This window comes from Peromyscus maniculatus, chromosome 17 (assembly GCF_049852395.1).
Source record: "Peromyscus maniculatus bairdii isolate BWxNUB_F1_BW_parent chromosome 17, HU_Pman_BW_mat_3.1, whole genome shotgun sequence".
Lineage (NCBI taxonomy): Eukaryota > Metazoa > Chordata > Mammalia > Rodentia > Cricetidae > Peromyscus > Peromyscus maniculatus.
The window spans coordinates 37,661,196-37,682,333 of NC_134868.1; the positions used below are offsets into that span (position 1 = coordinate 37,661,196).

The 21,138-nt window shown below is 44.4% G+C and overlaps 1 long non-coding RNA gene across 2 annotated transcripts in view; it reads left to right on the top strand.

Annotated features, from left to right (window-relative positions):
* The window catches only part of LOC143269043 (uncharacterized), a 31,267-nt gene that overhangs the window by 2,322 nt on the left and 7,807 nt on the right, over nt 1-21,138 (top strand). For both annotated transcript variants that reach the window (XR_013045351.1, XR_013045350.1), the window contains one exon: nt 16,306-16,359. This is a non-coding gene — a long non-coding RNA (uncharacterized LOC143269043). The remainder of the gene's footprint in view (nt 1-16,305; nt 16,360-21,138) is intronic.

Genomic DNA, 21,138 nt, shown 5'->3' on the forward strand with positions numbered 1-21,138 from the left:
ATAGGGAAGCTGGGCTGCATAAGTTTAGGGTATCGGGCAGGCCATACCCTTAACAGGTAGGGCCTGAGGAATGCTGGGAGAACCTGGTGGTCAGATCTGCTTTGAAATGTTAAATAGACACTTGTCCAGGTTGCCATTTGTCCAGGGTTTGAGACCTAACACTCAGAGGTCTGCCTGCCTCTGCCTCTTGAATTCTGGAATTAAAGGCATGTGCCGCCACACCCAGCTTCCAATGACTTTTTAAAAGTACTCTGTGAGTGGTTGGCGGTGGTGGCGTGCACCCTTAATCCCAGCACTCGGGAGGCAGAGCCAGGCGGATCTCTGGGAGTTCAAGGCCAGCTCTGGTCTACAGAGCGAGCTCCAGGACAGGCACCAAAACTACATGAAGAAACAAATAACAACAAAAGTACTCTGAGAAAAACAGGAAACAAGGTCATTACATCCATATAACTCATTTAGACACATGGAAATTCATTGTTTAATATGATTTTGGGGGTTACTCCTCTAAGGGATATAGGAGCAACTTTCATCATAAGCAGGTATGCAGGACTAAAACACTCCTGGGTTACAATAATCTGATACAAGTCTAAGGCTATAATGGGGAGCCTTCCCAGCTCAAGTCTCAGGGTCCACTTCCTTCTTTTCTGATGGGCAAATGTGATAAGGGACCACCTGTGAATCTGCTGTTGCCAACTCTCAATCCCCCTTCATTAGCTGGAAGTGGAAGGTGAACTAAGCCAAGTGCTGGCTACAATTCCAAATGCAGTGAGCATAGCCAATAAGTATTGCACAATGCAGGCAGGCAAAGAGCGATCGGACCCTAGTTGGGAAGGAGTTGGGACAAGCAAACATAATTTTATAGCACGAGGGTTTGGAAGCATCTTTCTTACACAGATCTAGGAAACCCGTAGGTAATAATTTCCCCTGTGGTTCAGATGACTATTTAAAAATCAGGAGAGAGGGCTAAACTTAGTTGTGGGACGCCACAGTCTTGGTAGGTAAGAGTGTGGCGTCTATGGGTTTGAAAAAGGCAGTCTTTTTCTATAACTAGACTAGAGCTAAATGGAACGCAGTACCTAGATAACAGCCCAGAAGCTGAGAGCTGGCCTGGTCCTCAGACAGAACCATGCCCTTTCTTTCTTTGTATAGCAATGAAGAGGGGAAATGAACATGGAAAATTTCAACCCCTTAGTCAAGGCACACCAAATTTCTTCTTATAAAACCTGGCATTGAAGTGGCCTTAATTTCAGCTATTAAAAACCACCCCCTCCCAGAAAAATAAACCAAAAGACTTAGCAGTGGCTAAACATAGACAGGACACTTCTTCCATGGTCTTTTCCCCAAGGATGTCAGTAGTGACAATGTCTTCTTCTTCTTCAGTGCCCTGTAGACCTGGCTGCTTCGGTCCTTATTCACCCAGTCAACAAGACATTGAGTAGCTGCCATGCAAATGTCCCCAATAAAATACTTGCAAACAGAATTCAAGCACATGTCAAAAAGATCATTCACCGTGATCAAATTCACTTCCTTCAAAGATTCAGGAATGATCAAACATTTGCAAATCAATAAATGCAATACATTCCAGAGCGGACTCAAGGACAAAAATCACATGACCATCTCAATAGACAAGGAAAAGGCTGCAAGACTTTTAGCATCAGGTAAGTTTGGACTTTGTTAAAAGTCTTGCAGAAATGAGAAATAGAAGGAATATGACGAAGACTATACATGACAGACCTATAGCCAACCAAAGGGAGAAAAACTGGAGTCATTTTCACAGAAGTCAGAATAAGACAGGTGTGTCCACTTTCTCTATTTCTATCAGTCTAGTGCCTACAGTCCCAGCTGGAGCAGTAAGACAGGAGAAGGAAATAGAATTGTAGACAGAAAGGAAACAGTCTAACTTATCTCCATTATATGAGGCCGTAAAGACTCCACCGGGAAACCCCTACAAAGATATTTAGCACATTTAGCAAAGCAGCACGATACAAAATTTAAACATAAGAAAACTAGTAGCCCTCCTCTATACCAATAACCAACACGGTGAAAAATAAAGCAGGCAAATAACCCCACTCACAGTTACCTCAAAAGAAAATGAATAAATAAATGTCTTGCAATAAACCAAACTGAGGAAGTGAAAGACTTTATAATAAAAACCTTAAAAAATTGCTGAAGAAAAAAAATTGAAGAAAATACAAGAAAATAAAAACCCCTCCCATTCTGTGGGGATATTTGTAATCGAAGAAATAAAGCTTGCCTGAAGATCAGAGGACAGAGGCAGCCACAGAGTTAGCCACAGAGGTCAGGCAGTGGTGGCACACACCTTTAATCCCAGCACTAGGAAGGTTGAGACAGGAAGTGATATGGCTGGGCAGAGAAAGGACTATAAGGCAGAAGACGACAGGAATTCGCTGTCTGGCAGAGTCTCTTTCAGGCTGAGGAGTTGGTGATGAGGTAGTGGCTGTGGCTTGCTCTGCTTCTCTGATCTTTCAGCTTTCACCCTGGTATCTGGTTATGGATTTTTGTTATAAGACCATTTCGGATTTATGCAACACTCATACTCATGGATTGGAAGAGTAAATATGGAAATTGCTATACAACCAAAAGCCATCTATATATTCAGTGCAATTCCCATCAACATTTCCATGTCATTCTTTATAGAAACAGAAACAAAATCCTAAAATTCATTCAGAAACACAGAATCCCAGATATCGAAAGCGACCTGAGGGGGAAAGACAGATGTTTTTCTTTCTCTCATTTGCAGATCTTAGATTTTTTTATATAGGGCCATAAATCAAGTATCTGTACTTCACGTGGAAGTAAAATTGGAATTGTCTATGGAAACAAATAGGACCACTAGAGATGGGAATGGGAGGAAGGAGAGTTAGGGGTAAGAGGAGGATGTGTGCCCAAAGTACAGCAGATGTTAACAGCAGCACGGCCTTGTGAAACAGTACTCTGCACAGTGAACATAGGCAATCACAAACAGCTTTTTAATGGGAGAGAAACACAATTCTATTCCCGAGAAGCGCATAAGCTAATAAATAATACCTAGTAAATGCAGGTAAGTCTCTGTGTTTGGGATGCTGTTTTACTTTTCCTGGGGAGATGCGAACAAATGTAGATTCACTCCAAATAGGGCCCCAGTGACAGATAAAAGAAAGGAGTCTGTCTTAGTTCAGCTCCATGAGCCCATGAGTTTGAGGTTTACTCACGGGAACATGGATGATAAAAAGAGTTGCATCCCACCCAGCGTGGGTCACGACCTCCTGACAGGTGTGCAGATGAAATCCCACCTTTGGTTAGCTTTCTCCTTCTTATATGCTATAATATCCCCTCAGGACCGTATGCAGCTGGGAGGAGGAAGGAACGTCAGCAGAGAGGAACGGCTGGACTTTCCTTGACTCCCAGCATCCCTCCACTAGAAGTATTAACAGCCCCATTATCATCAGTGAAGATCTGGCTATCAGTGTGTGTTCTGCTCGTTCTGTGATTTAGGGCCAAGGTGATTCTGTGGATCAGCAGAGCCATCTCTCCTGCAGGATGGAGATGGTTGTGTTATGCCCAGAGTGAATAGCCACTCTCCAACATGAGAGACAAGAGGTCACCTTGGGATGTGCATGTCAGCAAGGGTGATGAAGGAGGAGGAAGGGGGATGATGGCTGCCTGAGAACTGGCCACTTAGCAGATTAAGTTATGATTGAAGAACATGAGGCAGGACTTGGCAAAGGTAAGGAATTCCAGAGTCTGCTGCAGAATTTCCTTTCTGCCAGTTAAAATTGGGTCCTGTAGCTCTTACCTCTCACTGGAGATGCTTCTTATTCCAGTGGGTGGTGGTTTGGTACAGAGACTCACAACTAGTCAAAATAAACAGAAAAGGTGCCTAGGGTTCTCAGCCCAAACACAACATCTACATCACCATCACCCATGGGGATCAGGACCTGTCTCAGAAGAGGGGACAGAAAGATTGTAAGAGTCAAAAGTTGGCTATAAAATACTTTCCTCTTCTTTTCCTCCCCTCTCCCCATCTCCCACTTCCTTCTCCTTTTTCTCATTTTTTTGAGACAGCATTTCTCTGCGTAGCTCTGGCCATCCTGGAACTTACTCTGGAGACCAGGCTGGCCTCGAACTGATATCTGCCTGCCTCTGCCTCCTGAGTGCTGGGATTAAAGGTGTACATCACCACACCTGGGTGAAACTGTGTCTTCTTGATGTGACAGAGTCCTTGCATTCATGAACTCAACAGTAGCTGTAGTTTACTTCAAAGGTGCGGCCCATGCTCCAGGGGATGGCCCTATTCTGTACATATGGCTGTACTTACTGGACTCTGGGTTATTAGAAAAAAAAGAGGATAAATTGGAAGGGAGACTAGGATATCTGGAAAACATTTTGGGGAATGGAGATGGATATGATCAAAATATGTTTTGTATATATGCATGACATTTTCTAAGAACAGGTAAGTAAAATCAAATATGTTGAAGACAGGTCATTTTCTGGTTTCCATATAAGACTATTCTTTTTTTTTTTTTCTGGTTTTCCGAGACAGGGTTTCTCTGTGTAGCTTTGCACAAGACTATTCTTTTATTTGTGTGTTAAGATCAGCTTTCTGCTCATTCAGAAATTTTGTTAATGTTTTATCACTTTGATGCATTTCAAAACTTTCAAAAATAAAAACCCTCATCTAAGAGTGGGAAGAGAAACCTTTAAAAATATTTTTAGTTCTAATATTATTCCTCTCCAAGTGAAAATCATTGAAGATATTAATCTAAATCAGAATAAAGAGAACTTCGTTCTGCTTGGTCAGAATGGAAAGTGAGGAAGACTGTTTCGAAGCCACCCAAGTTAATTTATATTTAGTCAGTGGAGTTGTTTGCACCTGTCAGAGCTGCAGGTGTGTTCTGGGTGCATTGTGTCACCTGGGGCCCCTGGCCCTCGCTCACAATTCCACTGACATTGACTTGCAAGGACGTGCTTTACAGGGACAGAAAGGATGAGGGCAGACAGAGGGACCTATAAGCCTATGTCTTGTCCAGACCTTGAGTAACAGACAGGTCAAAGTTCCAGAGGCAGCTAGACCATTTCCCTCACTGTCGAGGGCTTTTGAGTTCCTGGGTAAAGTTGGTGGAGGGCCCACTCTTTAGAAGGCTACGTGGATGGGCTAAAACCAGCGTAAGGTAGCACAGCTGCCTGGTGTTCGGGAAGCCCTGGGTTTGAGACCTAATAAAAGAAACCAGTAAACACACAGATGAAATCAGCTTGACTGATGAATTTGCTTTTGGCCCATGGCCTCATGCCCTGGGCCATTGCTTTGTAAAGATAGATATGATTTCTTTAGTTTGTACTGTTTACTATCTTTGTGATTATAAACCCAGCACAAGGTCATTGGAGGCATTGTGGAAAATATCAACAAAAAGTACTTTCATTGTATTCAAGACTATCATTTTGACTGTACTACTATTGTAATTTTTTCTGACAAATGTCCCGCCAACACCCCCCCCCCATCTCTCTCTGAGTGTCAGGGTCTCACAATGTATCTCTAGCTGACCTGGAACTCACTATGTAGATCAGGCTGGCCTTGAACTCACAGAGATCCACTTTCCTCTATCTCCCGAGTGCTGGGATTAAGGGCGTGCACCACCACACTGGCCCTGACAAATGTTTCTTAATGCTTATATGGTGTTCTTTCTTACACAGAGACCATACATGAACTCCTTTCTTCTTATGCCAGATTATTCTATTTAATTTTTTTGTGGTGTTGAGGCTTGTGTATGCCAGCAAGTGTTCCATCACTGAGCTGTATTCCTAAATCCTTAATTATTCTCCTCTTGTGAGAAAATAAGTTTATTTTTCTTCTTTAAGTATTCTCTGTTGTAAATATTACATCTGACAAAGCGTTTTCCTATTTGACAAGTATCTTCGTATTTAAATCTTTGTCCACATTCCTGTCGATTTTCTACAGCCTGATTTCCAGAGAGGAGATATTCTTCTGACCTGCATCATATTGCCAGATTTTTATTTAGAAATGTTAGTATTGATTTTTTTTTCATTCTGTCCCTGGGGGAAAGTAAGTTAAATGATTCTAATAAGGTCTTGGTTTGTGGATTTTGGGTAAATTGCACTCATTTTGCAAAAAGATTGTATGAGTTTTTTTTTTTTTTTTTTTTACGAATGAATTCTGTGCTCTGTGCCTGACTGAAAATAGCCACACACCTCATCTCTTGCCTCAACCTGGATGCTCGGATTCCACAGCCAACCCGTGCTATGAATGGACACTTTACAACCCATATTATTGACTTAAATGGGAGTAAGTGGTGGCTGGCTAGGGAGAAGGTGGAGAGGATGGGAACTAAACTAGGGACTTCCACTTTGCCAAGTTTACAAAGCACTGGGCAAAGCCCAGTGTGTATCCATACTCTCAGCTCATTCATCAAACTCATGACCGCTGTGATCATAAATTATATCAAAACATGGAACTCAATACACGCACAACACAATGTACAAAGAAACTCCAATCAGAATTTTCTGGCAAGTGGCACAAATTCTTGTGAAAATAGCCTATTAAGCTGCGTTTAGCACTGTGGCAGGCCCCTTGGCTATTGTGTCAGGGGTGTGTGTGTGTGTGTGTGTGTGTGTGTGTGTGTGTGTGTGTCTTGCATGCATCTAGACTCAAATGACTTGGATGTCGGCAAGCACGTCCTACTGTATTTAAGCGACTGTACTTCAGCTGGTAGACATCTTCCAGGATCTCACTTTTAGCAACATGCAGTTAGATGTACTTGATTAAGGGAAGTAAAGACTCACTTGAGGGATGAGGGGAAAGAAACAAGTATTTATGAACAGTGATTCCCAAACGTGTCTCCTCCATTTCCCAGAAGGCTTAGTGTCCTATTACCCCTTTGCTCCGCAGGGTAGAGTCAGAGGTGCGTTGACTTCCTGGGTGTCATCATGACCAGGTGACAGCCTCTAGAGAATAACTTAAAGGCTATATTTTCCCTCTTGGACCCCATGTTGAAGATGTCTCCACATAGTACACAGGCTATTCTGGAGCGAGAGATGAAATAGTTGAAACTAGGATTCCACAGTGTTGAGACCCCTGCCTACCCATTGCCCACCACACACACACACACACACACACACACACACACACACACAAAGCTGCTGCTGATACAGAGGAAGGGCCATCACCTTATGAATTTATTTTCCCTACTATATAATAAAACCGAGGACAATAGCACATTTGTTATAGAAGCTACTCAAGTTTCTTATAAAATGACGCTTCACCAGAGAACAACCTGATAAGGATTAGCATGAGTCTTCCTTGGTGAGCAGCCAGGACTATAAACTACGGAAAACCAAACTTCGCCAACTTCGTTTCCATCTAAACCTTGGAGATTGCCACAACAATATATTAAGCTTTAACAAAGATATTTGGCCTCGTGCCCAATTTCCTTCTGTTAATGCCTTGGTCATTTTCAAATGCACGGCCTTTTGTGTCCTGTTATTTTTTTTTTTTTCAGGCTCCTCTGCTCTTAAAAGGGCAGTCACTTATCTTTTCAAACTTGCCTTTGACTTTTGTCCTTTCTCTCTCTCTCTCTCTCTCTCCTCTTCCTCCTCTTCTTCTTTGCATTGATCTTTGGTTCACAAAACAGAACTTCCTTTCTCCTAAGATAAGTAAATAAATAATTTTCTGTCACATTCTCCCTTATTAAGTCATTCAGGAACACTTAGGCTCAATCTCTAAACACGTTGATGAGGAGAAACCTATCATAAAATATGAGAGAGTTTTTGGTGTAACTTTTCTGCTAAAATTCCCAGGAAGACATAAAAAAGGGTCAAGACTCACAAAGCCCCCATAGCCTAAAACCATGAGGTGTAGTGGTGTGGGCTTAGCCATAGCACCTTGACTGGTGACTCTGCCACGACCATCTGTTGACTTTGGGAAAGTGACCTTATCAGATTTGGGGTCCATTTCTTGTGCTGGCCTTAGAAGGGTTTTTCTGAGGATTTTCAGGATTGGTTTACTTGTCAAGGATCACACTTGACAAAACCCAAATGCAACTGTATTCACATTTCTTGATTATTCTAAATACAATGAATTCTAGAAGTGAACCCTCCACATGACAAGGCGAACAAGAGCTGACAGCAATTGGCTGGGGCTCATGAGAGCTAAGAAGGGGCCTTTGGGGGGGCTCTGCTGTCCTCATCCTCTGTGAAGCCCTTGTCATCCAAGGGGCTACTGCTCAAAGTAGTCTCTAGTGATGTCTACTTAGCAGACATAAAATTCCCATGGCCTCAGGTCTAAGACCCTTCTAGAATGTTGAACTTGGGCAATGTCACTATCCATCCCTTTCCTAAGGAAAGCTTAATCCCACCGTTCAGAGGCTTTCAGGCTATATTCCTTTCTAGGATGGTCCTCGCTGAAAACCCACAGAAGCACCAGTCTTGATCTTACATTCATGGGAAGTTCTGGATCCTTGCCTGAGAAGGTTCAGGATCTCCAGACAAAGGCTTAAAGGGGATCAAAATCTTTAGGGGATCCTCAAACATGAAGGAGCTGTTAGTACCTCAAAGAGCCAGGACTTTAGGAAACAAAGACCAACCTAGCCCTTCAGAGGAAGGTGCGGAAATGCATGAGAACCATGCACCAATTTCCATGGCAACACATCTGCAGCTGTCATGCTTACAGTGACGATCCCAGGGTATCACTAGTTAACCAAATACTCCTTCAGTTGAGGATGAGGGAATGGAAGTACCTAAGATGTAGCTTAGGTAAAAAGGAAAATGGAAAAAAAAAGTAAATAAAAAGGAAAAAAGAGATTTCTCAAGGCTGGAAAAGAGCAGCATTCTGAAGGAGGCTTACTACAAGAAACAAAAGAGAAAATTCAAAATGTCTTGATTACAAGTGGACTCTGTGTATACAGAGAAGAGACTCAGATGAAAAGTTAGGAGGGTGTGATGGAGATGAGATGAGGTGGGTGACAGGGGGCTGGAGAGACGTCTCGGCAGTCAAGGGCCCTGGCTGCTCTTTCCAATGCCCCAAGTTTGATTCCCAGCACCCATGTGGCTTCTAACAATTCTGGAACTCCAGTTCCAGGGGATCTGACGCCCTCTTCTGATTTCCATGGATAAAGTACACAAGCAGTGCACAGGCATATGTGCAGGGGAAACACGCAGACGCATAAAATAAAAATAAATACATCTTTAAATAAAAAAGAATAAATGACAAAAGTCCTGGTGCCTTGGCACGTGCCTATAATTCCAGCACTCAAGAAGCTGAGGTAGGAAGATTGGGGGTGCAAGACCAGCTTGGGCTACATATACGAGGAGACCTTATCTCAAAATCAGCTAATAAATAAAACCTCAACAATGGGGAAAAATACATGCGTGGCCAGAAATGCAATCAAAGAATCAAAACCCACTATGGAGGTGGAAACACGGAAAAACTGACCATATAGAATGCGGCATCACTGATCTGGAGGTACTTCTCGGGAAGTTACAGTGTGAGAACTGAAGGGTGAGAACTGAAAAGGGAAACCAGTCATTGAGAAAACAGAGAGATGCCTACAGGCAAAGAGAGGGGGAGCCACACAGGAGAGTTGCAGCATTGCTAAGGAACAGAGAAACAAGTGATGCTAACTTTAGAGAATTAGGTATCTAAACTGCAAAAAGGAGACCATGGAGATCGATGGGCTCCCATCTCTCGGGTATAGTCACTTAAAACAGTGGTTCTCAAGCAGTGGGTCATGCATGACCCTTTAGGGTCCAACAACCCTTTCATGGGGGTCACATCAGATATCCCGCATATCAGATGTTTATATTATGATTCATAACAGCAACAAAATTACAATCACGAAGTAGCAACGAAATAATGTTATGGTTACGAGAGAGGTCAACACAACATGAGGAACTGTACTAAAGGGTCGCAGCATTAGGAAGGTTGAGGACCACCGGCTTAAAAAGACCCAAATCTGGACACATACTGACAACATCTTTGTGTTACAAACACACACACAGACACAAAGGGCTCTGAAGCAACCCCCACCCCACATAAGACATTGGTAGAAGAACAAATGCCAGACAGACTTCCGACCTGTGTAGGAGAGTACCAAGCATCAGAATTTTATATATACTTAGCCAAGTGAGTTTCTTGTTTACATGACCTTGTTTCCTGACACTCCCCAGTTTTCTTAGCACATCTCCCCTGTGTTATGAAATACAACTGTGAGACTGGCTGGGGGGAGGGGGGAGGGTGGGGGTGTGTGGTTATGCCTTATTTACTTCCCCCATGAGGTTCTAAACTTGCATGTCCAAGCCTATCTTGTACCTCCTCGTTTCTCTATGTCCAAGCACTTTGCTTTTTAACAATCCTCTAATCTGGCATTGGGAAGGCTATTTGCTGCTGAGGAGAGAAGCCTTCCCCCCTCCCCATGGCTTCTTTAACCTCATCTCTCCCACTCCGAGGGTGGTCCTCCTGTTTACCTTACCAAGGGGGAATGTCTACTTTGTGGGCGTAGTGTTTGCTCAGGTGGAGAAACTCAACACGCCAAGTCTTTGCACCCTGATTTCAAACCACGCACCAAGCCTGTAGTTTACGAAGTACATTGGAAAACCAGACATGGTTAGAGTTTAAAAGGATCCTGTCTTTTTGTACGCCATCCTCTACTTACTAGGAAACTGAGGCCAAGATGATATCACTTGTTTGTAGACACAGATTTAGAGGGTACACCCTCCTCAATCCATGGTTTCATTTGCCAGGATTTCTGTTACTCATGGTCAACCAGAAGGGCAAATTCAGTATATACACACATGCACTCACATACACACATGTGTATGTATATATGTGTGTGTGTGCATTTATGTGTATATACGTATACATATATATGCTAATATGTTTACAATATATTAATATATATTTATATATAATGGATATGTGTATAAGCATATATACATAGAGCACATTTACATGGACTTTATTATAGCATATCCCTATTTTTTTATTATTGTTGTTAATTTGTTACTATACCTAATTTATAAATTTAACTTTATTATGGGCATGGATGTACAGGAAAACACAGTAAGGCTTGTTCTAGCTAGAGCTCTTTAGAGTTTGGAGTCCCTAGTAACAAAATATTCTCTTCTAAGCAAGCCAACTTGGCTGTGGATACTTGAAATTCCCCACGGACACGGGTTCGAATTCAAGGGAAGGAGCCCCTTCCCTCAGTCTGGAGCCTCATAGTGTTTCTGTGTAAAGCTGAGTGAGTCCAGAACTCTTCAGGTCGGAAAAGAGAGAAGCCCCATTCCAACTACCTCCCTCAAGCAGAAATAACCACGACCTAAGAAAGCAACAGTGGCATTGTCCTTAGGGTCAACGTCTCCACATGTAGGGAACATGCCTGCTCACTTCTGGAGGCCAACACCAACTTCACTCCGAGTAGAAAGAAACACAGGCATTTCCCATCTGCTGTCAGAAAACAGTACTCCCGGTGGACCCAGGACCCATGAAGGACTAATAGCTGTGGCCACAGGAGTGATGCAGTCTGACCCCATGCTTACCTGTGTGGGGCATTCATCAAAAGTGGCGAAGGCTGATTATATACATATCTGCAAACACAGTTCAATTCTCCATATGGGGTTTCACTTAGACTGCACTTTGCTTTTTTCCTATTTCTGCAACCTTGTGTTTCCAGGAAGGAGGGAATGAACAACTTACCTACTTGGCCTTCATCTTGGCCATCACCAAAGCCACCATGTGTTCGAATTTGCCAGAACGTTTCTCAGCAGCCTGAAGACTAACCTTGTGCCCACCGTGCTTGGTTGGTGGAAGGTGTCTTCTCCTGTATTGTGGCCTCCTCCTCCTCCTGCAGAAAGGCAGGGAAAGATGGGGCACATTTACTTGATGCCAAGCTCAAGTTCCCCAAGACGGTGGCCTCCTGCTCGAATTGGCCTCGTGTGGTGTGACACTCCACACTTGGTCAGAACTTGGCGCCATCTTTATACGGCTGGTGCAGCCGAAGCACAAACCCAGAGCTACAGTATCGCTGCCCGGTTCCTGCCTTGCCTTTGTTCTGCTCAGTTGGCTGAGAAGGACGCTCTCCTCTGAACTGAACACATCAAGTATCCTTATGTAAATTTTAAAAGACGGGCATTTTCACTAAATCTTCCGAGACACGGTCTCTGTTGTAGCTAAGGCTGGCCCAGATAATTCTCCATTCTTCTTTCCTTAGCTGCAATGTCGGGATCACAGATGTGCGCCACAAACCACTTACACCACCCGCGCCCTGACAGGTAAGAGAACTCAGTCTCAGAGAAATGAAGCACTTTATCAAAAAAAAAAAAAAAAAAAAAAATCACACAGCAATCAGCAAATGGCTAGGTTCCGAGTCAAAATCAAATCTAACTGACCCCAAAGCCCGGTAGTCTCTGTCCACCGTACCAGCTGTAGCTCAAAGCGACCAGATGAAAAGGGCTGATAGCCTCATCTTGAGGACTCTTGATCTTGCCTCCGTGGGCTGCTGAATCGAACCTGAGGGCCTTTCGGGGCCACCCGCAGAATAAATGCCGGGTTTTGCAAACACAGGTCTTAATTGGATTTGACTGCCAGGACAACAACCTCATTCCCAGGTGGGCGGACGGCAGGGGGATTAAGTTATAGGGCTGCTGGCTTGGGCACGAAGAGGGGTCAAGCAGCCTCTGGGGGTGACGAGAGCTGAGGGCCGGGAAGGAAGCTTGGGCAGGCGGAGGAGAAACCCTAGGGCTAAACACAGAAGAAAGGCGCAGCTGGAAGGGGGCGGGGCTCTGAGGCCTGGGCTAGGCCAAAAGGAAAGGGCCCACAATAGATGGACAGATGCCAAATAGCACCGATTTTAGGAGGAAGCCAGGCTTGGCAACAAGTTTTCCTACCCGAGTCAATTCGCAAATATCTCCAGCATCCTGACGGTGTAAAAACAAAACAAAAACAGCTTGCTCTAAATACAGCCCCTAGGGAATTCTGTAGTAAACCCCCGAGGGGTTCATTTGATGCCAAACTACTTTGGGACAGTTGTCAGGGTGCAGGATAGACTCAAGGTCCGTGTGTTGCTAATGTCTGACTTTGTGGCAGGTCAAGGCTGAGAATATAGATCACACTGTCTGTGTAGGTTGTGGTCGGGGAGGCGAGACCCTTGGATAGCTGAGTCCCAGCTGGTCATCTCAGAGCCCGTTTCTATAGCACTCAGTAAAAGCTGGCATTTGTCACGGGGGTGTGATGCCTATGTGACCGCTGCATGGTGACAAAGACTGGTATGACAGCCAGTCAGAAGACAATTTATGGGAGCCCCTCCCACCTTGCGGGTACCAGACTGTCAGGTTTGGCAGCAAGCACCTTCGCTCACTGAGTCACCTCCGGTGAATGTGTGTCCCGCTGACCTTCACACCTTGAGGACGTGAGAGAATTCCAGCGCACACAGTGTTTCTTCCGGTATCCATGCCACGCTCAAGGCATCCCACCAAATCGAACATTCGCTCTCAAGAGAAATTCATTCTAGCTTGAATCTGAACTGAACAAACCATCTGGCTTTTTTTTTTTTTTTTTTTTTGAATATGAGGTTGTTCCAGAAACAAGTAATACAATTTTCAAGGCTCCCAAATCTTCCAGAAAGTGACAGGTGTAGGCATATAGGAATCGGGGGGGGGGGGGGGGGGGAGAGGGGTAATGACTCTATCTATCTGTCTATCTATCTATCTATCTATCGTGTGTGTGTGTGTGTGTGTGTGTATGTGTGTGTGTGTGTGTGTAGAGAGGATTTCTCCGTGTAGACCAGGCTGGTCTCGAACTCATTTGCCTCTGTCTCCAAGTGCTGGGATTAAAGGCGTGCACCACCATGCCTGGCTGTTTTATTTTTTAGGGGCTTGGGGAAGGAAGTTGAGACAGAACCTCAGAGTCTTGAAATGTAGTGAAGGCTGGCCTCGAACCTTCAGTCTTCCTGCCTGCCTCAGTCTCCTGGGTAATGGGATTCCAGGTGTGTATCACCATGCCTGGCCTTGGTGAAAAACTCTTGTAAAATATTACACTTATTTATTTATGGAGAGAGAGAGAGAGAGAGAGAGAGAGAGAGAGAGAGAGAGAGAGAGAGAGAGAGAGAGAGAGAGAGAGAGCTCACCAGAAGACAACTTACGGGAGCTCCTTTCCCACCATGTGGTACCAGACCAAGCTTGGCATCAAGCTCCTTACTCATGGAGTCCTCTGGGAATGGGGACTCTTAATGAAATGCATTCCTCCTGCCTTTCAGGTCCCAGCTAGCTGGAGAACCATGAGACCTTTCACCTTATAGAAAAAGCCATCCCATCTTGTTCCTGATACCCGTATACAGGCTGTGACTAACCTTACAATACAGTTATAGGTCACTGTGTACACCAGGCTGGCCTTGAACTATTTGATCAAAGCAATCTTTTGGATTAAGGGTGGCCAAAACTTGGATAGGAGAACAGCAAAATCTTTGTGATAATAGAAGCACTGGAGAGAGAGGTGACCATACAAACAGAAAGAGCCACTCAACAGGCTGTGTGCCTTTTGTGACTCGGAGGGAAGAGCAGTCCCAAGAAAGACTTGTCCTTAAAAGATTTCCAGAGAGCTGGGTGGTGGTGGTACACGCCATTTTTTTTTTTTTTTTTTTTTTTTTTTTTGAGACAGGGTTTCTCCGTGTAGTTTCTCTTGGTGCCTGTCCTGGAACTCGCTTTGTAGACCAGGCTGGCCTTGAACTCACAGAGATCCACCCGGCTCTGCCTCTGGAGTGCTGGGATTAAAGGTGGGTGGTACACGCCTTTAACCTCAGCACTCAGGAGGCAGAAGTGGGTGGATCTCTGAGTTGGAGATCCTGGTCTACAAAGCAAGTTCTAGGACACCCAGGGCTACACAGAGAAATCCTGTCTTGAAAAAAACCAAGGTTTCTGGAATCAGATAGTCAGGAGACTCAACACATTGTAATCTCACAGAAGGCTGTAGTTCTTGAGACCATGCCTGCAGGGAGAAATGGACACTTAATTTACCAGGTACTGGGCATGATGACCTGAAAACTTGTATTTCCTGTTTGGGTACATTCTACCCTACAGAAGCCTAGGACGATGGTGCGTAGGTAGGTAGCTGAGCATCCTGGTCTCCACACATGCCTACAGTAAACTGGCCAGGAAGCATTGTGTATCTTTTTTCTTTTTTTTAAAGGTTTATTTATTTATTGTGTATACAGTGTTCTGCTTGCATCTATGCCTGCATGATAGAAGGGGGCACCAGATCTCATTACAGATGGTTGTGAGCCACCATGTGGTTGCTTGGAACCGAACTCAGGACCTCTGGAAGAGCAGCCAGTGCTCTTAACCTCTGAGCCATTTCTCCAGCCCCAGCATTGTGTATCTTAATCTCAGCATAACACCTAGAGACAGCGTGCTTTGAACAGCACATATGTGGTTTTTTTTAACAGCTGAGAAAGCTGGGAAATCCAAGAATCAGACAGATTGCCAGCTGAGGGCTTCCCGACCACAAGGAGTGGTCTGAGATTCACTAAAGAAAAGCCACCAACCCTGGGACTCTCCAGAGTCCAGGTCAAAGGTCACTGTGTCTGTCCCCACCCCCACCCTCAGCCCCTCCTCTTGTGAATGCTGCTATCCGCACGCGGAGGGAACTGGACCCTCAGCTGTTTCTAAGCACCCAGCGGTTTCTATGCACCCAGTGTGAAGATGCTGCTCGACCTCACTGCGGTTTGTCTTCCCTTGGCAGCCTCTTCCTGTCTCCCTGGACTCAGCTTCCATGTCACAGGCCTGTGGAGGCCCCTGGACCACTTTTGCCAACTGTATTAGTCAGGGTTCTCCAGAGTCACAGGACTTATGGGATGAACACTCCACACACACAAACACACACCCTATCTCCCTCTATAAACTGTCCCCCTCCCCCCCACACACATATGGGAATCTACTGGAATGACTTACAGACCATAGTCCACCAATGGCTGGGTGTGAATGGAAAGTCCAAGAATCCAGCAGTTGCTCAGTCCCACGAGGCTGGGTGTCTCCGCTGGTCTTCTGTAGATGCCGGAATCCCGAAGAAGCAGGCTCCAATGCCACTGAAGGAATGGAAGTGCTGATGAGGTGAGGGCAAGCAGGAAAAGAACAGACCCCTTCCTTCTTCCACTGTCCTAATGCAGGCTTCCAGTACAAGGTGTGGCCTGAATTCAAGGTGTGTCTTCCCACCTCAAGGTCTGGATTAAAGGTGTCTCAAGGTCTGGATTAAAGGCGTGTGTGTCCAACTTTAGGATCTAATCAAAATGCTGTGTCTTCCAGCTTCAAGATCCAGATCAAAGACTTGTGTCACCCGCCTCAAGACCCGGATCACAGGTATGCCGCCTATTTCTGGATTATCGTTCATTGCAGATGTAGCAAGAATAGCCTTCACACCAACCATGACTTCCCATGGTCGAAGCTTCATAGCCTGTCGTCACGTGTTCTGTTTTCCTTTGGCTATCTGTGTTTACAGTGTGACTTGAGGGAAAAAAACAGTGCCTGATTACCTCACGGCTGTGTAACCAGACATCTACATCTACTGGCTCAGCAGCTCTGGGTTTAACTAACTTCTTACTAAAAATATCTAAAAATATGTGTGTGTGTGTGTGTGTGTGTGTGTGTGTGTGTGTGTGTGTGTGTGCTTGTCACTGGTTTTTCCCCCAAGAAATATAATGCAGCAACTATTTGCAGAGCACATTTGCATTTTATTAGTTTTTAGACCTAGTTTAGATGTATCAGAGAGGTTTAAAGCATACAGGATGGGGCTGGCAGATGGCTTAGTGGATCAAGTGCTGGCCACACATGCGTGAGGACCTGCATTCAGATCTGCAGCACCATGGAACAAGCTGTGTACAGTGGCAAGCTCCTGTAATCTGTTGCTGGCCAGCCAGTCTAGCAGAAATGCTATTTTAAGGTTTGATGAAAGCTGATGTCTCAAAATAAAAGGTTTGAGCAATGGAGGATGGTACCCAATGTTGACCCCTATCCACCTGTTTTACTTGGGGTGCTGGATTGCAGGGGATTGGTTCTTGTACCTTCTGAGAACACCAGCATCTGCAGATATTGAAGGGTTTTTTTTTATATAAAATGATATAAGACATGCAGATAACCTGTGCACCTCCAATAAACATGGAAATGCACATGCATGTGTGTTTACTGCTCTACTTGGCAGTGTGAACACAGGTGAGTGGGAACTAAAAATGAGGCAGGCTAAAGTCCCTGGCAGTAGCCAACTTTATTCAGAGCATCCGGCAATTTATACTCTGGAAGCTAGGAAGTGTCACCCACGTATATAACACGTGAATAACAGCAGCTGAAGTAAACTCTCTCCTGTCCGCTACACCTGCGAGGAGCATGGAAACACACTCCAAGAACAATTCCGTGTTTGAAGAGACTGGGGTCACAAGACTCTTGTCTTTTTTTCCTGGTGTTTTCTCACAAGCACCCAGAATTCACACTGAACTCCATTCTTGGACTGAGTTCTAACACATGTGCATAACATACACAAAAGTTCATTGGAGGTGCACAGGTTATATGCACGTCTTATGTCATTTTATGTAAAAAACAAAAAACAAAACAAAACTTCAATATCTGCAGATGCTGGTGCTCTCAGAAGGTACAAGAACCAATCCCCCACAATCCAACACCCCAAGTAAAACAGGACATTATAAGAACATCAGACACCATTTTAGAAGGGGGAAAAGATTATCCACTACTTTTGTTCCTAGAATCTTACCAATTTGTGGTCTCTCCTATCAGTCAAATGATAGGTAATTAACTTCTGGCTCTAATCCAATCAAAATATTGGGGCAATCACCTGCAAAGACAACTGCCAAGGTTCTGAGTATTAACCACAGCCAGGCGGGTACACTTATTCTAAATGGCATCTTTCTCCTTGTCACTACAAACTAGGTGTCAGTAGAGATCAGAGGTAAGGATGGAGTATATTTTAAAAATCCTAGCTGCATGCCGGGCGGTGGCGGCGCAGTCCTTTAATCCCAGCACTTAGGAGGCAGAGGCAAAGGGATCTCTGTGAGTTCGAGGCCAGCCTGGGCTACAGAGTGAGTTCCAGGAAAGGCACAAACTTACACAGAGAAACTCTGTCTTGGGGGAAAAAAAAAATCCTAGCTGCAAGGCAAGCAGGCAAGCGCTGGGGATTCTGTGAGAACTGAAGTTCAGACAACAGGAAACAGAATGCCATACAATATTAAAAACTCCTGCTCCCCCAAATCAGTACCCTGTCTTTATGGAGTCCAAGTGATGGGAACCAACTTCAACAGAGATAATTATGGTAACCAGCTTTCTGTTACTATCCCAAAACGCCTGAGACAGTCAGCCTATAAAGAGAAAAGGGGTGTCTTCTCTCACAGTTTTGGAGGTTTCTGGTCTATGGTCACCGGCCCTCGTTGCCTTGGGACAATAGAGAGAGGGTTTTGAATTAAGAGACTAATTGTATAGATCAGAAAACAAAATGGTGCCCCTTGCCCAAGTGAAAGGGATTAAGAGAGTGGGTAACGGAACTTAAGGAATGAAGACAGGTGGTGAAACTGTCCTTGTATAAGTGATATATCTGAGAGACAGGGAGGGAGCTCGCAGGGGAGAGGTTAATTTGATAGTTTTCTGTGGTGGTATTGTGTTCCCCAAAATAATGTGCACCCTAATAAACTTATCTGGGGTCAGAGACAGAACAGCCACTAGATACAGAGGCTAGAAAACGGTGACACTCACACCTATAATTCTAGCATTCCAGAGGTAGAAATCCCTCTGGATCTCTGTGAGTTCAAGACCACATTAGAAACAGCCAGGCATGGTGACACACGTCTTTAATCCCAGAAAGCGAGCTTTTAATCCCAGAGAGTGGTGGTAGAAAGCAGAAAGGTATATAAGGCGTGAGGACCAGAAACTAGAAGCATTTGGCTGGTTAAGCATTTGGCTGGTTAAGCTTTCAGGCTTCTAGCAGCACAGTTCCGCTAAGAGCCATTGGGATGAGGACACAGAAGCTTCCAATCTGAGGAAACAAGATCAGCTGAGAAGCTGGCCAGGTGAGGTTAGCTGTGGCTTGTTCTGTCTCTCTGACCATCCAGCATTTCACCCCAATAACTGGCCCGGGGTTTGATTTTATTAATAAGACTCTCTAAGATTCCTGCTACAGTTTTCCATCAGGCAGATGGGCATTCAGGCCAAGGGATACAAACTTGAGAGCTAAGCAAACTGATACAGTAAAAGATACAAGTCTAAAAGATTGCTAAATGGATGAAAGAGTAAGGATACATAAATCAATTAACAACCCAGGAGCATCTATAGGTCCTTTGGGAAAAGGCTGGCAACTATAGTGTTTAAAAAAAATAAAAAAGAGGGAGACATGAGAGATTCCAGACCCAGAGAGCTTCTACCCTTCCTTGGTCTACCCACTGCAGACATTACTAATCAATCAAGACAATTTTCTCCACAGTTTTTGGATTTCCCAGTACCATGCTTCAGCTTCATCAGATTAAACTCATGCCAAGAAAAAAAACATCTCTTTTTGTTGTTGCTGTTTGTTTGTTTCTTTGTGTTGAGATAGTATCTCTCTGCATAGCTCTGGCTGTGGTGGAACTCACTATAAAGACCAGGTTGGCCTCCACCACAAAGATCCTCCTGCCTCTGCTTCCCAAGTAGGCTTAAAGGCTCTGCTAGGCTTAAAGGTAGGCACAACCAGCCTGGAAGAAAAAAAAAGTCTTAGCTATTTTTGTCTGATGGAAAAGTTAAGAGAGGAAGGTTCTTCCAAAGAGATTGGGCAGAGGTCATTTTCAACACTATGAAGGCATAACAGAACATTGAGAGCAAGCCTGAAGAAAACAGAAGTACTATATAGTGTTTTGAATAAGAATGACCACCACAGGCCCGTAGTATTTTTGAATGCTTAGTCATCAGAGAATGGAGCTGTTTGAAAGGATTAGAAGGACTGGCCTTGCTGGAGGAAGTGTGTCACTGGGAATGGGCTTTGAGATTTCAAAACCCCACGTCAGGCCCAGGCTCTCTTGGCCTTCGTATCAAGACGTAGCTCTCAGCTACTGCTCCAGCACCATCCTTACCATGATGATAATGGACGAAACCTCTGAAACCGTAAGCAGGCCTGTCTTACTTAGGATTAGTATTGCTGTGATGAAACACCACCACGGCCAAGAGCAGAACGGTGAGGAAAGGGGGTTATTTGGCTCACACACATGATGCTACAACTAGCATCTTGAGAATTCATTTTTTTTTTTTAATTTCAAGAAAGCAAGTCATATTACATACTCTCTGTGGATAAAATTTTACTTCGTTTTCCACACCTCACTCAGGGTTATAACAGGAACCTGGCTGCCAACGTACATCAGAATTACCCATTTACAGTGTGATTTTATTTTCCTTTTCCTTTTTTTTGTGTGTATGATATATTTATGTGTGTGCATATTTGTGTGGGGGTGTGCTAGCCCATGCACGCGCACGAAGAGGCCAGAGGCAAACATCGGATATCTTTCCTGGGTCACTTCTCTATTTTCTGAGACAGGGTTTCTCATTGAGCCAGGAGCTCAACACCTCAGATGGACTGACAAGCCAGCAAGCTCATGGGACCAGCCTGTGTCCTATTTCCTCAGCACTGGGTTATAGTCATGCTGGACCATGCCTGGCTTTTATGTGGATTCTGGAAATGGAACACAGACTCTTACTTTATCCACGGAGCCATCTCTCTAGGCCCTGCAGCTTGAGTTATGTTTACATATTCAAATATGCTTGGTAAACAGTAGAAAAATAATCCCTACATTTAAGTGGCTGCACAGGATGGAAAACCATTTGTCAATATGTAACAAAGTGCTCTGCTTTTAGTATTTATGACAGTTAACTCGAGACACATAAAGTTAGAGACGGCCTGGAGGCAATTGGACAGACTTCAGCAATGTCACTAATGTCACTAACGTTCAAGAGTTCCCAGGAGTCATCCCAATTCTGACTTTGACCTTGGACCAGTTGCTCAACCCTTATAGTCCTTTGTTTTCTTATCTGGAAGATGACGATTCTGGCCACAGGAACTCTCGCTGAGAGGAAGTCTATGAGTCATCTATAGCCAATCCACCTTTACCCCCATATTTA